Source organism: Mirounga leonina, unplaced genomic scaffold, assembly GCF_011800145.1.
Source record: "Mirounga leonina isolate KUSES-001 unplaced genomic scaffold, KU_Mleo_1.0 Mir_153, whole genome shotgun sequence".
NCBI classification, from domain to species: domain Eukaryota; kingdom Metazoa; phylum Chordata; class Mammalia; order Carnivora; family Phocidae; genus Mirounga; species Mirounga leonina.
Window position 1 is genome coordinate 30,333,493 of NW_023270387.1, and position 18,818 is coordinate 30,352,310.

The 18,818-nt window shown below is 41.1% G+C and overlaps 1 non-coding gene across 1 annotated transcript; it reads left to right on the forward strand.

Moving 5' to 3' along the window:
• Positions 1-17,393: 17,393 nt before the first annotated feature.
• On the forward strand, positions 17,394-17,531 carry LOC118013548. The gene has a single exon (XR_004680044.1). It is a non-coding gene; the product is annotated as a U4 spliceosomal RNA (small nuclear RNA).
• The last annotated feature ends 1,287 nt before the right edge of the window (positions 17,532-18,818 follow it).

Genomic DNA, 18,818 nt, shown 5'->3' on the forward strand with positions numbered 1-18,818 from the left:
GAAATAGAACCTAGCTAACAGCCTGGAAATGAAGGCTAGTTCGTGTGTGTGTGTGTGTATGTGTGTGTGTTTGTCAAGATAAGTATATTCTTTTTTTTAATTTTATTTTATTTTATTATGTTATGTTAGTCACCATACAGTACATCATTAGTTTTTGATGTAGTGATCCATGATTCATTGTTTTCGTGTAACACACAGTGCACCATGCAGAATGTGCCCTCCTTAATACCCATCACTGGGCTAACCCATCCCCCCACCCGTCTCCCCTCGAAAATCCTCAGTTTGTTACTTGGAGCCCACAGTCTTTCATGGTTCATCTCCCTCTCTGATTTCCCCCCTTTCATTTTTCCCTTCCTTCTCCTAATGTCCTCCATGCTATTCCTTATGTTCCACAAATAAGTGAAACCATATGATAATTGACTTTCTCTTCTTCACTTATTTCACTTAGCATAATCTCCTCCAGTCCCATCCATGTTGATGTAAAAGTTGGGTATTCATCCTTTCTGATGGCTGAGTAATATTCCATAATATGTATGACCACATCTTTATCCATTCATCGGTTGAAGGGCATCTTAGCTTTTTCCAGTTAGCTATTGTGGACATTGCTTCTATGAACACTGGGGTGCATATGGCCCTTCTTTTCACTACATCTGTGTCTTTGGGGTAAATACCCAATAGTGCAATTGCTGGGTCATAGGGTAGCTCTATTTTTAATGTCCTGAGGAACCTCCATGCTGTTTTCCAGAGTGGCTGTACCAACTTGCATTCCCACCAACAGTGTAAGAGGGTTCCCCTTTCTCCACATCCTTGCCAACATTTGTTGTTTCTCGCCTTGTCCATTTTTGCCATTCTAACTGGTGTAAGGTGGTATCTCAATGTGGTTTTGATTTGAATTTCCAGTGGCTAACGATGATGAACATTTTTTCATGTGTCTGTTACCCATTTGTATGTCTTCTTTGGAGAAGTGTCTGTTCATGTCTTCTGCCCATTTTTTGACTTGATAATTTGTTTTTGGGGTGTTGAATTTGAGAAGTTCTTTATAGATCTTGGAAATCAGTGCTTTGTCTATAGTGTCATTTGCAAATATCTTCTCCCATTCTGTGGGTTGCTTCTTTGTTTTGTTGACTGTTTTCTTTGCTGTGCAGAAGCTTTTTATCTGAGTGCTAGTTCTTAGGAAGGGCATGAAATAACAAGGCAGTGCTTGGGATTCAGGAGAGCTTTGATGCTTTAAAGCATTCACTAAAGCAGGGTCCAGGGAAGGATCGTGGTTGTAAATATTGGGACCCAGGTTGGGGCTCAGCTCAGGAGCCCCACTATCAGATTCTTGTTATTGTGCCAAGGTTGGACTAGAGGCAAGGTGTCCTTAATACCAAGTTCCTGTGTTTATGACTACAGCTGATGAAGTACTACCATCAGGACTCTGGTGGTGGGGTCAATACTCTCTGCAAGCAGGACCAAGTAGCCTCACTGTGAGGAGGAGGCTGCATGCAGAGGCTAAAATAATAGACTGGACCTGGCAGGTAGAAACATCATTTATAGACCAAGTGTGTGGTTTTCAGTCTATGTAAGCCTTGGCACCATTCAATAGCCAATGATTTATATCTGCTAATTTTCTTTTAAATGTATATTATGCATACCGTAAGACCAAATGAATGATAAAGAAATGAAACAATGAGAGGCCGGCACATAGCAACTGCTCATTAAACCCTACAGAATTAATGAATAATACAAAAACAATCACTAGCTAGGAAAAAATCACTCTCAGCACTCCTCTACTGAGAAAAAAGGGTTATTAGTCTGAGGCATGGGTGACAATATGGCAGGGTTAAATAGAGGGGTAATAATACGCTTTCAGCTAGGAGATAACTTGAATACAGTGAAGACAAATCAAATCAATACAACCTACATTTTTCATGTGACACCTTGTCACATTAAATACCTAAGTAAAATAGGTAAACTTTACAGCAACTCCATGAAGTTGATATTATTATCCATACTTTACAGCCCAGGAAATTGAGCCTCAGAGAGATAGGCTGTCAAAGGTCACACAGATGTTTGACACCTCGAATTCTGCAGTCACTTTGAAGCAAACCATGGTTTAAAGTGCTCTCTAAGACAGGACACAGAGTTAGGCCTCATAGAAACAAGCATTTTGTAAGACAGGATCTAGAAAGTTGGTATTGATGGCTCTGGAGACAAGATTGGTGCACTCTAATGCTAGTAAAGAAGATTTTGCTCTTCAGAATGTGAGCAAGCTGGGATCCCAGGTATAAATACCATTAGAATGAAGATCAGAAGCTTGTCTGTGTTTGAGGAAGGAAGGGAAATGCAAGGATCAAATTCATTTTAATTGTGCTCCAAAGAAAAGTAATAGATTGTGAAATCTTATAAACTAGAGTTAGGTGCAGAACTTGAGAAATATTTGCTGATGTTAATTAAGAGTGATAATGTGTTTATTATTCCATCCATGAAACTTTTAGAAGTGAATGTTTACACATTTAATAATTACCTTGAGATAGCAGACATAACCCAAACCTGTCCAAGGCAAACCAGGAGCTATGGCACCATAGATATGGAGACAATGTCTCCACAGCAGGCTGGGGATGCCCTTGGATTCCAAGATGCAGAGTATCCAATGGCTGAAGCCAGACATGGGCAAAGGCCAGCTCTCAGTATGAAAAAATTTTGGTCTCTCTTGGCAGGAATTGTTCCCAATGGGCCCTTGGTAAACTACAAGGGGTTAACTTAAAAGAGAACACAGACCTAACTGCAAATAATAAAAGCTGTTCTGAATGGTTTGATACCCACTGATACACTGGAAGTTTGTACCCTTTGATCAACATCTCTCCATGTACCCCACCTGTCAGACCCTCTACTTTCTGTTTCTATGAGTTTGGCCTTTTTTTTTTTTTTTTTTAGATTTCTAAATGGTATCTTTCTTTGTCTATTTCACTTAGCAAAATGTCTTCAAAGTTCTGTCCATGTTGTCATAAATGACTGAATTTCCTTCTTTCTCATGCCTGAATAATATTCGTGTGTGTGTGTGTGTGTGTGTGTGTACACATAACACAGGATTCAGTTCTTTGTGAGTTATTGTATCAAGGACCTCTGTTCCTTGCTGGCTGCTGACTGGAAGTCACCCTTAGATTCTGGCCATACAGTTCTTTCCATACAGCAGCTCACAACATGTCAGCTGGCTTCATAAAAGCCAGAAAAAAACAAGAGCCTACATTAAGACAGAAGGTACAATCTTGTATAACTTCATTATATCTGTCACAAATATGGCATCCCTTCAACTTTGAGGGATTGTTAGAAGGAACTTACTCCAGGGGAGGAGATTTTACAAGTCTGAACACCAGGAAGCAGGGATCAGTGGGGCCATCTTAGAAGCCACCTACCACAGTCTGCCCCCTGGTCCCCAGTGATACTCATCTCCTGGCATTCATGCTGCTGTGTAACTTCCTCCGCTTGAGTGTGGGCAGGACCTGTGACCAGTTCAACAACCTACAACAATGTCAATCCTCTAACAACCTCATGAGCTTGGAAGTAGATCCCTCCCCAAATTTTCACATGAAAACCAACCTGGCCAGCATCTTAATGGTAGGCTCATGAGACACCCTGAAGCAGAGGACCCACGTAAACTATGCCCAGATTTCAGAGGAGCCTATGGTGAGCCTTTGTTGTTCAGGTGTTTGTACAAAACTCTCCCCATTTTCCTTACCACCCCATCCAGCAATCACCATTCTACTCACTATTCTATCATTTCAAAATGTTGTGTTTTTTGTTTGTTTGTTTGCTTGTTTGGTTGGTTTTTTTAGGATTCCATGTATAAGTAACACTGTGAAGTATTTGTCTTTTGTGACTGACTTATTTCATTTAGCATAATGTCTTCTGGATTCTTTCATATTGTCACAAATGTCAGGATTTCCTTCTTTTTAAAGGCTGAATGATATTCCATTGTACATACATACCCCTGATGCCTCCATTAGCTGCCCTATGGAAAGCTTAATTCTTGACTCTCAGGGCCCACCAGCCCTTCTGACTTTGTGTCCACAATCTTGCTACTCTCTGCTTTCAATGTCCTGTGAGGAAATTTTTATCTACTCTCTAGATTTTTCTCAGAAAGTAATAAAAACACTACATCAAAAACTAATGATGTACTGTATGGTGACTAACATAACAATAAAAAAGGAAAGGAAGGAAGGAAGGAAGGAAGGAAGGAAGGAAGGAAGGAAGGAAGGAAGGAAGGAAGAAAGGAAGGAAGGAAGGAAGGAAAGAAGGAAGGAAGGAAGGAAAGAAAGAAGAAAGAAAGAAAGAAAGAAAGAAAGAAAGAAAGAAAGAAAGAAAGAGAAAGAAAGAAGAAAGAAAAAGAAAGAAAGAAAGAAAGAAAGAAAGAAGAAAAAGAAAGAAAGAAAGAAAGAAAAAGAAAGAAGAAAGAAAAAGAAAGAAGAAAGAAAGAAAGAAAGAAAGAAAGAAAGAAAGAAAGAAAGAAAGAAAGAAAAGAAAAGAAATGCCTCAGAGACATTCTCCCCACTGTAGCAATAGCTGCCTCCTCAGAACCCTTCCCATTTTCCCATTTAGCCTGCTATCCTCCAGCCACACTGCAGGGCTTTGAGGAGAGAGAAGGAGGAGAAGAAAAAAGATAAGTGTATTATGATAGTTCTGGCCACCAGTCTGACTGCTCTTGTCTGGCAGGAAGGTCCTTTGAATCCTACATTCTCTCCTGTTCACTGCATAGGTTTCAGCTGCAGAACATTTCTAGAGCATCTATAATCCACTCAACCAATTTTAAATGGCTGAATAACTCTCAGACAAAGGGTTTGACTTCTGCCTTCACAAATACACTTATAGTCTACTTTGAGGACAGAAGTCTCTCTCTGTCCACCTGCAGAGAGGCAGGCAGCAGGCGCCTGTTTTGAGGGCATCTTTTGGATTAAAGTCAGGCTGAGCAAAGACTATGAATGACCACAATGTCTGTGGAGCCCATGGTGTCTCAGCTGCCCATCATTTGAAGGGGAAGAAATCCAGTTCTAGAAGAAATGCCATTTAGGAGTTCTTCCCTCAAAGTTGTTCCCAACGCACAGGCAACAGCCTGGACCTGATGGTTATTGTGAGCTCCTGAGATTTGGGACCCTCATAAAGTTTTTGTCACTTTTATACCTTCTCCCTTTTTTTCCCCTCTATTTTCTTATATACTCTTCCTTCTCTGCCTCATTCTCCCTTCTAATCTCATCTTTTCTTTCCATCCTTCCTTTTCTGCTCTCTGTCTTCTCAGAAAGGAGATGAGGTGGAGAAACATGTTGACATCATTCCCTTTGTGTCTTCCAGGCTCTTGCCCTGTGTTTTCTCTTCTCAACCCAACTTTTCTCACCTACAGTCCCAACCACATTTTTAGCTCTCGTGCAGAATAAGCCACATGGGCCCATTTGAATTTCCTCTCTCCATCCGCGAGGAGATCAGGGACTAACAGAGGTTCCCCAGGTTTCTGGAAAAGGAAGAACCATGGTAGAGTGAGCCCTGAGAGCAGGTGGGGGGCACCCATCAGTTGCACCTGGGTGTCAGTGGTGGCTGAAAGACCACACACTTGATCCCTTCCCTATCTTCCCTTCCTCAAAGTCTTCCTGCTCTGCATGGTTGAAAAAAGAAAATGTGTGGATGTGACAGCTTTTATCAAATCATCATGGTTTTTAATGTGCTTTTTGTGCAATTCCTATTGGCAAGAAGATGAGAGCAAACTATGTCTAGATAATTTCACACACATGAAAACACTGACAATCAACTTCAGTGTCTTGTAAAAGCATCTTCTACATTTTTTTTTAATTTTGTTTTTAAATTTTATTATGTTATGTTAATCACCATACATTACATCATTAGTTTTTGATGTAATGTTCCATGATTCATTGTGTATAACACAAGTGCTCCATTCAATACGTGCCCTCTTTAATACCCATCACCAGGCTAACCCATCCCCCCCCCACCCCACCCCCCTCTAGAACCCTCAGTTTGTTTCTCAGAGTCCATAGTCTCTCATGGTTCATCTCCCCCTCTGATTTCCCCCCTTCATTTTACCCTTCCTACTATCTTCTTTTTTTTAACATATGATGTATTATTTGTTTCAGAGGTATAGGTCTGTGATTCAACAGTCTTACACAATTCACAGCACTGACCATAGCACATACCCTCCCCAGTGTTTATCACCCAGCCACCCCATCCCTCCCACCCCCCACCACTCCAGAAACCCTCAGTTTGTTTCCTGAGATTAAGAATTCCTCATATCAGTGAGATCATATGATACTTGTTTTTCTCTGATTGACTTATTTCGCTCAGCATAATACCCTCCAGTTCCATCCATGTCTTTGCAAATGGCAAGATTTCATTCCTTTTGATGGCTGCATGATATTCCATTGTGTATATATGTGTGTGTGTGTATATATACACACACACACATATATATATATACATATATAGAACAAATAATCCAATCAAGAAATGGGCAGAAATATATATATACCACTTCTTCTTTATCCATTCATCTGTCAATGGACATCTTGGCTCTTTCCACAGTTTGGCTATTGTGGACATTGCTGCTATAAACATCAGGGTGCATGTACCCCTTTGGATCCCTACATTTGTATCTTTGGGGTAAATACCCAGTAGTGCAATTGCTGGGTCATAGGGTACCTCTATTTTCAACTTTTTGAGGAACCTCCATACTGTTTTCCAGAGTGGCTGCACCAGCTTGCATTCCCACCAACAGTGTAGGAGGGTTCCCCTTTCTCCGCATCCCCGCCAACATCTGTCATTTCCTGACTTGTTAATTTTAGCCATTCTGACTGGTGTGAGGTGGTATCTCATTGAGGTTTTGTTTTGGATTTCCCTGATGCCGAGCGATGTGGAGCACTTTTTCATGTGTCTGTTGGCCATTTTGATGTCTTCTTTAGAAAAATGTCCATGTCTTCTGCCCATTTCTTGATTGGATTATTTGTTCTTTGGGTGTTGAGTTTGATAAGTTCTTTATAGATTTTGGATACTAGCCCTTTATCTGATATGTCATTTGGAAATATCTTCTCCCATTCTGTTGGTTGTCTTTTGGTTTTGTTGATTGTTTCTTTTGCTGTGCAAAAGCTTTTTATTTTGATGATGTCCCAATAGTTCATTTTTGCCCTTGCTTCCTACTTTTGTCCTTTACCAGAAGGTCTGCAGTTGCTCCTGCAGAAAACCATGGCAGTATTTCTCCCCTTTCTCCTTCACCCAATTGTATCTGCCATCCCCACACTCAAGGATGTATAAAAAAACACACTTGTCCTCATATGTGTTTCTTACACTTGATGGAATTATTGCTAGTAATGGTCATTAACTTAGTGGATGCCTTATACCAGGCCTATACTTAGTGGGTACAGAAGAAAAAAGACTCTGGTCCACATTTAATAGCCACTCACCTGGAACAGGCACTGTATTGAGAACTCCTGGAGAGAGAAGCTGGTTAGACCCTTTCTTGTCCACTAGGGGTTTGCAGTCTAGTTTAGATGAGACAAGCTCCCAGATGACTCCTCACATTGGCTAAAGTTAGTCTTCAGTTAGAGTACACAGCCTCAGGCAGATGCACCTGAAAATACAGATAAAGGGAACCTGCCCTATCTATGAGGTTAGCAAATGACATCACTGGCTCAGGAGAAGGTGGAGCCATGGCTCACACTCATACCCCACAAATAGTCATGGTGGAAGCAAGAGTAAGGTCAGGACCTCAGAGAAGCTGAAGGTGCCCTGAGAGATTTACAATAAGGATCAGACACACCTAGAAGTATCAGAAGTGGCTTCACATGAAAGGTGACACTTGGCACAGACCTCAAGGAATGGGGCAGAGCAATATGTCCTCACAGCCTGTGAGAAAGGGGACTGGAGTAATCTGAAGGTCACTTCAGTCAGAGAAGAAGACACCCTTGTAGCTCATTTCAGGAAAGTGAGTGGCCCAGTTTGACTGGTGTTTCTGGAGTGTCAGTGTTCATGCTGGTCAAGGGCCCAGAGTCCTAGGCTGAATTGTGGCTTCCCCACTTACTGGCTTAGTCTCCCCAGTCTCATGTTTTCCATTTGTAACCTGGGCACAGATGCCTACCTCAGGGTTTTGTATTAGTCCAGGTAATATGAAGGAGATCGTCAGTTAGGGGCCCCATAGAGCATGTGTGCCCCTCAGTGGCAGGAAGATCTGACTCAGTACCTCCCATGGGGACTCCACAGCTTGTACCACTGCCTCCCAGGCTTATTTGTTTCTCTGAGGAGGGTAAGTCAGAACTGGACATGAACTAAGTGTCCCTACTTCTCTCCCTTCCTAAATCCAGCATGTGGGCTGATGTTCTGGTTTATGAGTCCATTAACAAAGAAGCCCACAGTCACCAAGACAGAAGCACATGAAGAACTACAGACATGAGACTGTGGCCTTTGGATGTACTGGTGCCTCCTGCCCATGCTACTTGAGACCCCACTCTCTTTATCTCTTGTTTTCTCTCTCTTTTCTTCATTTGCTGCAGTGTTAGAGGAACAGAGTGGGAGTTAACCACCATAGTGAAGACCCTTGCAGAAGAATTGAATTACTGCCTTCAATTACTTCATTAAAAACTTAATATCATACATGGGAAGACATGCAGCTCAGCTCCAGTATCCAGGAGATAGGCATACTGTTGTTTGTCCCAGTAAGGCTGCAGAAGCAGGACTCCTGAGGTCTTGCACTCCATTTGTGAGATTGCTGTTTTCCTCCACTTCTCCATGTTTCTAAGTTCTTTGAGGGAGATTGAGATGGAGAGGGGCTCATGGATCTCACAAAAACAAGACTAGAGAGGTGGAAAGAGGTAGCAAGATGCAATTGCCAGAATGATCAGCAAAGCCTTCCTCCCCTACTTGAGTCCCTCATATTGATACATGTCTCAGCTATCTCCCCAAATACTCTCTTTCAGTTTTGCACTGGTTGCCACCATGGCACTATGGCCAGTGGCCAGCTACACAGGCCTGAGCATGTGGCTGCCATTCCGCAGGAGGCCATGTCTACAGAAGTTGACAATTCATTGTCCCTGCACTGAGTGGATATAGGTAAGCCTCCCTCCCTTCTTGTTACTAAACATGATCCTAGACCTGAAATGGTTGTTGGTTCTGTCTTAAATTGTGTCATCTCTGTTCATAAGCACATAAAACTAAATTATTATGGCTACGCTGGGTACTTAATTTACATGAGGAGGAATTCTTCCTGAGGAATATTTGTAGATCCTTACTAGTGATTAGTAATTTGAATAACTATTTTCCCCTCAGGAGCCTCCTCCATGTTTCAAGGAGGCTGACTATTCCCAATCTCCACCATAAATGAAAGCCGTCTGTATCCTTTAGGTACTTGGCTAATCTGGCCAGCACTGTGACTGTGCCACCAGAACAGTTTTCTAGAAAGATGAGATGGCTCCTTTGTCAAAGCCCCTAAAACTCCAAAGAGTTGTCAGAGGCCAATATGCCCCACAAAAGGCTGATATTGCCTGGCAAGACAGCACATACACGTGGTCAATGCTCAGCATCAACAGCTACTGTAACAATAATCACAGTAATAATAACCGCTACCACTATTATTATTATGATTTCCGCTATCTACAGCAACTTAGGTTTAGAGTTGAATAACCTGTTTCTGATTCAGCATTGCTGATCCTGCCTTTGTGAGCCTCAGTTTCCATGTCTATAAGTTGGTTTCACAGGTATCTTTTTCCAAGGCTTCCATGAGATTTACAAAGATAACATCTCTAGAAGTGCTGACAAGATGCCTGCCACATTATGAAGAGTCCTATCTTCCTGGATTTTCAAAATCCACTTGTGGATAAAATATTCATGTTTCAACCAGTATCAGGAAGGACTTGACCAGTCAATGCCAAGAGAAACCAGACCCCATCCCAAGTGTCTCACAACTACTAAACATTTACTGGGAGATTTCCAATCTACAAATTAACACCTCTATGATTCAGATGGTATCAGTTAGAAGAATGTGGCCCCATCTCCCTAAAGGCAGAGGGTGGGACTTCTGGGCACATTAGTTGAGTCTCTATTGAAGTAGAACAACTGCTCAACTGTGGGTGACCTAAGCTAATCCTCTGGGTGAAAAAGGGAGACTTTATACATGCACTGTGCTTGTCTACATGTGTCCACATGTTGGCATTGACTTGTCAGGACATCTGGATATGAATTGTCTAAGTTTTTTCTCAGTGTTTGATGTCTGCAGGCAAAGACACAGGACTGGTGACATCAACAGGAGTATCTGCCACTGGATGTTCTCTTATGTGGATGAGAAACTACTCTTGACTTTGTAGGGTGGAAAGTCAGGAACATGTATAAGCCTGCCTCTTGGTGGGTGGGTGACTGGAGATAATAGAGACATCTGGAGATTGGAGCAAAGGACTTGTCCCAGATCCTGGCTCTGTTATACCCTGGCAACATGAGCCTGGAAAATCCACTTAACCTTGCTTGGCCGTAGTATTCTTTTTTTATTATTATTATTAACATATAATGTATTATTTGTTTCGGTACAGGTCTGTGATTCATCAGTCTTACACAATTCAAAGAGCTCACCATAGTACATACCCTCCCCAATGTCCATCACCCAGCAACTCCATCCCTCCCAAACCCCACCCCCCACTCCAGCAAACTTCAGTTTGTTTCCTGAGATTAAGAGTCTCTTATGGTTTGTCTCCCTCTCTGGTTTCATCTTGTTTCATTTTTCCCTCACTTGCCCTATGATCCTCTGTCTTGTTTCTCAAATTCCTCATATCAGTGAGATCATATGATACTGGTCTTTCTCTGATTGACTTATTTCGCTTAGCATAATACCCTCTACTTCCATCCATGTCGTTGCAAAGGGCAAGATTTTATTCTTTTTGATAGCTGAGTAATATTCCATTATATAAATATACACCACATCTTCTTTATCTATTAATCTGTTGATGGACATCTAGGCTCTTTCCATAGTTTGGCTATTGTGGACATTGCTGCTATTAACATTGGGGTGCATGTGCCCCTTCAGATCATTACCTTTGTATCTTTGGGGTAAATACCCAATAATGCAATTGCTGGGTTGTAGGGTAGCTCTATTTTCAGCTTCAATATTCTTATATATAAAGTGGGGATAAAAAGTGTTGGTGAGTATACTAAATAGATAAGCACATGAAAAGGTGATGTTTTGTTGGAAAGTATTAGTTTATATGTAAGATTTCTTTCAGGTATATTCTTTGGAGCAAAAATGATGGGTCCAAGGTTGACTTATTTTCAGATTAACTAGGCATTACCTAATTGTTCCCCAAAGTTCTTTTTTATACTGCCATCAACAGTGTTGATGAGAATTCAATTTAAATGTCCAATAACATTAAATAATAAGGTATAGTATATTCATTATCTATTGTGTGGATGGAGGTTTCTGTGATTTGTCCTGCATAACAAACCACCCCTACCTGCATGTACACAGGCAGTCTAAAAAATGTTGTTTGTGAGACTAATGCTGCATAAGTGACCTTGGGAGCCTGGTTAGTTAACATTAGCTGGCCTCCAGGTCAGAACTGACCCTTCTGGATTAGATGCCAAGAGCTATAAATTTTGCCTTGCTTCCCCTCTGGCTCCAGGTTGGGCTGGCCCTTGTGGATTCTACTACGGCAAACACACCTAGTCCAGGCTCCTTGAATATGTAAATACATGATAACATGGGAGGGCAGCTTGCTCCAAACTACACATAGGCAAGCAAATACTTAACTTCAAACTCTGTCATTTTATCTATAAATACAGCCCTTATGGGATGGTCGGTTGGAAGTCTCGCCTGAGGGGAGGATGCTCTACCCAGGCCTCTCAATCAGGACTGCAGCCTGGCTGTCTCCAAGGGGCTTCCTCAGTTAATGAGGTTGGATATTTTAAGTACCCGATTTGATGTAACTCTTACTCTCCTTTACTGCTTGCTTACTATTGCCCTCATCTATACACAGATTTCCTTTTTTTCTTTCTGTTTCTATTAGATTTTTATAAATCAATAAAGTGTTTTTTTCCCCTTTGAAACTGAGAGTACAGCTGCCATGAATCTTTTCTTCAGAACACATTAGTGGAAAGTTTTATGACAGCAAAAAATAATCAAATATTTGTCAACATAGATGATATCAAAACAATGTGAAATGAGAAAAGGAAATAGCAGATGAATACACCCAGCATATCATTCCATAAGGTTACAAAATATGAAAAATTATGCAATATATCACATGATGTATGAAACCATTTGAGGGCAGGATCCTAGTTAACTAGGGGAGAAGAATGGAGGATAGATCTGGAAGAGGTGATGATGAAGGCTTTAACTGGCAACATTTGTTTCTTAACTTATGTGTGTAAGTGCATTATTCATATGCCTATTTTTTTGTCTTCAGTATTGCACAATTTATTTTGAAAAATTAGTAAAAATATATAAAGTGTTCTACAAATATAAACTATTCTTATCTCTGCACCTTGGTCTCTTTCCCTGTATCAGGTGAATGAGCTTTACTATGCCCTGTGTGTAAGGGATGTCTGAAGGAGAGGGTCCTGGATGAGAATGTAGAAAAGAAACTGAACTCTCCTCTTGAGGAGGAATGGAAGTCCTGTCTAGGACTTCTGCAGACAATCTGTCTTTATAAAATATCTTTTGGGTGAGCCATGCTCAGAAAGCATACAAAGTGTTGGATCATTGGAATCTCTCTCAGAAATGTTTACTTATCATGGGCTTATAAATGGGTGGACCTAAAACTTGCACTCCCCATTGAGAGGGCAGAAGCAAGCCTGCTGGTTTCATCATGAAGACAGCTGAATGGAATGCTAAAATTACCATATGGAAGGAACCCTGAGTCATCTAACAGTTATTGCCTTTATTTTACAGATGAACATACCAAGGTTAACGATCCCTTGGATAGAAGTGCCACCATCAGGGAAAATGAAACATGTCTTTGTTGAACTCAGGTAACACACTGCCAGTTTGGGGCTTCTACCCAAATTTTTCTAACCAGGTTCTAGGGTAAGTCTGGTTTTCTTAGCTGGACATTCTAGGTCTCCACTGTCTATTCCCCGCCAGCTTTCCAGATCCATCTCCATGCTACCCCATGAATGCCCTGCACACCTCTCCAGCTGGCTGCTCTCTGAGTGGGCAGCACTTTCCCACCTGATTTTCTTCATATTATTCTCTTTCTCAGAGGGCCTTATCTTTGTTGGAATTTCACTTGGCACTTTTCAGAGCTAATTTGGTTACACCCTCTTCTATTGTGCACATAAACAGACACACACATACATATAATCTCCCTGAGAATCCTACAAGATGTTATCTTAATAGTCCTTTATTTTGCACATCCTTCAGGGGTAATATTTTTATTTGCTCCTTTACACCATCTTCTGAGGCAGGTTTCTTTATCCTCATTTTACAGATGAGAAAACAAAAATGGAAAGGCAAGTGAATGTCCCAAAGCTTCATTGTGATTTACTGACTGAGACTATTCTCCTGAAGCCTGTTCCAGACATATTTTTTGTCTCTGGAATCCTTCCAAGCTTCAGTTTTAACACCAATACCACTTTGCTTATCAGTTACCTGTGTTTTTATCTATCCTGTTCCTTTTTAAAAGCCTTGTGAACAGGGACCATTCCTCACTCAGCTATGCATCCCCATAGCTCTTCTCAGTGTTTGATTTATAGTTCATGCTTATTTATTAAATGTCTGCTTGTTTACTGAATGAAATCTATGCTTAGTATATGTGTGTAAGTGTGTGGTGTCTGTATGTGTGTCTCTGAATGTGTCTGTATAAGTATGTGTATATCTATGTCTGTGTGTGTTTTTGTGTGTGATTGTGTGTGTGGTGTGTATGTGTTTGTGTATATGTGTCTCTATATGTGTTTTTATGTGTTATGTGCCTGTGTGTGTGTGGTGTGTGCATTTGTGTCTGAGTGTGTCTGTGTGTATATGTGTTTATCTGTGTCTGCGTGTGTTTTTGTGTGTGGTATTTATGTATATGTGCATGTGTGTCTCAATGTATGTTTGTATATGTAGTATGTCTCTTCTTATGTGTGAAATGCAGTGTGTGTGTCTGTGTGTCTGTGTGTATGTGTGTGTGTTTTGAGCAGGACAGAGGAAATGAAGAGTGATAGGGCAGGGTGTGCTGCTCTAAAATCCAGAGCATGTGTTTCCATATGAATAACATCTTGTTGCTCTACAAAAAAAAAAATGTTAATATTTGGAAGCAGTAGAGCCTGGTCTTCCTCACCCATATTTTTCTTCTTTTCTGCCTTTGATTCCCCTGTTGATGATGGCCACACTCTAGACACGGGTCTGACCCTTCACTTCTTTATCTCATTCCTCTGGTTTTTTGTTAACTTGTCTGAAGAGAACAAAGCTCTTGATAGAAGAAAAGTGTCTCTATCAGCCATGGTGCCAATAATGTCTCCTAAACAACATCAATTGGTTCCATGAAATGCTCTTAAAGGAAGTAGATGTGACAGCTACAAAAGAGTGGAGCTTGCCAGCATAGTACAATCACATGTATTCCCATTTGATAACCTCACCCATTCTTCAAAGAACAACAACAAATACCCGCTGCTTGGCTGGATCCATTCTTCAGCACCAGAGTGATGGATTCCAGCTGATAAAAAGTTTCCAAATAATTCTACATGATCTTTTATATAACAGCTGCTTCTCTTGAGAGAAAAGGAAATAGTAAGCTATGAGAAAATTTATCACCTCATTGCCATTTCAGCCTAAAGGGGACCTGAAGCAAGAGAGGTAGGAATTTGGAAGATAAAAACCCCTTCCTTTAGGACACTTGGGATGGGGGACTGAATGGCTTGTGAGTCCAAATCTTGGCTATTGTCCCTCACTTATTTCTGAGAGCCACAGTCTCAGGAAGCTGCACACTGGCCTAGGGCAGGAACCATCTAGAACACAATGATGATTTTTTTCCATATTCTTATTTCTTATGGGCATTGTTACAATAGCTTTTTGTTTATTATATCTATTAATTCTTAGAACACTATATATAAAATAAGTGTAATTAAACCCTTTATACAGTTAAGCAAACTAAGATCTAGAATAACTATGTTTTACAAGGTGATAAAGCTAATAAACAGAAGTGTGAGGATTCAAGACCAGGTCAGCAAGAATTAAAAATTAGTGCTATAGCACCAGAACCTGGCATAACTTATAGCTTCTGGCAGATATTCAAATGAATGTAAGGAAGGAAGAGGAGAAGGAAGGAAAGAAGGAGAAAGGAAGGAAGGAAGAAAGAAAGAAAGAAAGAAAGAAAGAAAGAAAGAAAGAAAGAAAGAAAGAAAGAAAGAAAGAAAGAAAGAAAAGAAGGAAAGGAGGGAGGAAAGGAGGAAAAAAAGTTGGGAAAAGGTTGGTTACTCTCAGGCTGCTCTTAGCAGGGTTAGTGGTACCTCCTGGCCTGGCCAACCTAAAGCTGAGGGCTCCACACTAAACTATTTGCACTCCTACTGCCAACAAGGGGATCTGGGTCCTGCTGACTAGTGCTCCAAAAGTTTCTCCGGTCTTTTTCCCAGGACATCAACTGATAACTTCTCAGAAAATAGTCCATGTAAGTAAGGATGGTTAAGACCTGACTAATCAAGTCACAATTTAGAAGCATGTCTGTGGACTCTGAGACACCAATCCTAGTCTAGTGTACCCACCTTTTCTGGCTTCAGCCCAGCCCCTGCCCAGATAAAGGGTACTTTTGGACAAGTATAGGAACTAGAGGTTATTTGGTCCTAGTATAGGAAGAGCTGAGTTGGTCTTCTAAGTAACCAGACCAAAAGGGCCATAGGGGAGAAAAACTTTTTTTCAAATATGAGTTCTTTCTGGATGTGGGGAAAGCAAATGTCCCTTTGTATAAATGTTAGCATGAATTTAATCTGTCTCCTTGGTGACCTAGTATAATGAAAATGGAAAAGCACTTCATGTTCCTAATGCAACCCTGCTGGAAGAGTACAACAGGGCTAAGATGCCCGGCACCCACCAAATGAAGTGCTGGATGAGGGTCCCTCTGGGCCCTCACTGGGGCCAATGGAGAGTCAAAATGAATAAAGCTAGCATTGCTGATATTTCATGAAGCAAGGGTCAACATATTTTTGGAGCCCTACTATATTCAAAGAACCATGTGAAATATTGGTTGGGGGGAGAGTATATAATCAAGTCCTTACCCCCAAATCCCATCATAATCTAGTGAAGAAGAAGGGCATACAATTCAATATGCAGTGAACAGTACATAGATCTGGGTACAAACTATACTCTTCAAGCCATTCTGAGGATAGAAACATATTGGTAATCAGAAATCTTGAGTTGTAAATTCCTATATCTGGACCACCTACATTCTTGGCAGAGAGATTCCTCAAGAAAGTCTACCCACGGGAACCAAGACCATTCTTCAACCCACCAGCTTGACCTCTCCATGCCTTATACATCTATCCTTCAATAGGCTCTAGTGATGCAATATCTCCATTTCCTCCCAGACTGCTCTCCAGCATTGCTTCCACCATCAGATAGTTGTCTTCATGGCTACCCCACTAAATTATCCAATGAGCAAAGGTGACTGGGCTTCCTATAAGACATATGACTCCTTACCAAGAGTGGGTAGAAGAGCATCTTGTGATTGCTCCAAATAAATGTCATATACCTCTGCCAGCTCCAAGGACATGTGACTCCAGGAATCCTTGCAGAGAATGAGATCCTCCTCTCTATAATGCCCTATCAGGAATGTTTGTTGCAGCAGGACGAGCAGGCCTGAGCAAACCCAGGAACTGCCAAGTTTTTGCCCATGGGAAGATTAGTACTGATGGCTTCAGCTTTTCTATTTTCTTTCCAGGGAAGTAAATAAATTGGGTCTCCTGAAAGCACTGAGGAGCATGTGTGGACAGAGATTCAGGTGAGTATGAGAAACCAAAATTATAATGTGACCAAATCTTTTTTACTACTATGTTGATTCTCTTTCCATTATAGTTGGATTCCTTTAAGACATGCCTGAACTTCTGGGGTTCAAAGTGGTTTCCAAACTGGTTATTGGTGAATGTGTGTTCTGTTATTGGTGAACACAGGTGTTCAGATGAAATAAGTGAGCTGGGGGTAGGAAGAGGGAAAGAGGAAAATACCAGAAAGAAGTTCCAGGGAAAGAGAGGATTAAGAAGTGAAAGAGGAAGAGAAAGATGATAAAGGTGGCAGAGAAGAAAATTTAAAAAAATAGAGATAAAGAGCAAAGGCAAGAGATAAAGAACCTGAGAAAGGAAAGGAAAGAAAGGGTAAAACAGAGTTATGAGAGGATAGGGGAAATAAAAACAAAACAAACAAAAAAAGAGCAGAGAAGGGACAAAAAAGTGTCTAATAAAAGAAAGGCAATAGAAGCTTTGTGCAGTGGCAGTATCGTAGCCAATGAGGTTTATCCGAGGCACAATTATTGCTAATTGAAAAGAAAGGCAATAGAAAATCCAAAGGTAAAAAGAAAAATCATCTCAGGAGATACAGAAATTTACATAAGTGAGAGAGCCTGCAAAAGAAAAGAGGAGGAGAGAATGAAGGCACGGAGTGGTGTCAAAGCTGAGATCTGAGAAGAGAGAACAGCCTGAGAGTGGGTGGGGCCTTGGGTGTAAGGGATGGAAGGCCTTTGGCTCAGGTGGAACTGGTTTGATGATGTCCCCCCATACTCTGCTCATTTCCTGGACCCTGTGGCCAAGTTGAGTGTTTAGAGTGAGGTCAAGTGAAAATTCTTCTCCATTGTTCTTGACATGGTTGTCAGACCATCAAGCTTCTTGCTATGCAGTCTGGGTGCCCTGACAATTTTTTTTTCTAGGTTTATAGAGACTAAATTGACATATAATATTGTATATGTTTAAGGTGTTGATTTGATAGATTTATATATTCAAATGATTACTAACATAATGTTAGCTAACACTTCCATCATGTTGCATAATTACCTTTTTTTGTAGTGAGACTATTTAAGTGAGACTTTTTATCCATTCATCTATTGACAGATACTAGATTGTTCCATTCTCTGGCAATTCTTAAACCTGAGACTAATTTCCTACTTTGACCTGATGCTGAAACAGCCTTCTTCCAGGAGGAAGAATGCAGCCCCTCCATGAAATTGAATTGTGGCAGAATGTTAATGCTGCCACCACTGAGAAGAAAGTGGAAGATATGAAAGTTTAGATCCTGAGCTTATTCACAGAGGTCTGGCAAATGCTCAGAGAAGGGCATGAGGACTAGAGGAAAGCAAGATGGTGGAAGACTAGAGGACCTCATTTCATCTGGTCCCCTGAATTTATCTAGATAACTATCAAGTCATTCCGAACACCTATGAATTCAACCTGAGATGTAAGAATTGCTGGAATTCTACAAATAGAAAAGCAACCACTTTTGCAAGGTAGGAGGTGTGGAGAAGTGAAGCAGAGGAGTTATAATAGAAGATAAACAGCGGCGGGGGGAGAGAGCCTCTGTAAGTTGGCTACGGAAAACAATATAAAAAATCGGAACTTTTAGAAGTCTGCTCCAGTGAAAGACATCCTTGCCTGAAGGGTGTTCAGGTGGTGAAGTGGTGCAGAATCCTAGGTAGGACAGTGTGGTCTCAGGATTCCTGGGGTCACAAAAAGAATGGGGGTGCCTGAGGTGGCAGAATTCCCAAGCATTGGAGTGGGGAAACCAGCTACAGTCAGCAAGCCTGGGAGCGGGCCCTCAACTTGGTTTGCCATAAACTGGAAACCATGGCAGATTGGATGACTGCTCTCCATGCAGGGGTCATGCAAATGGCAGAAATAGAGACCCCCTTCCT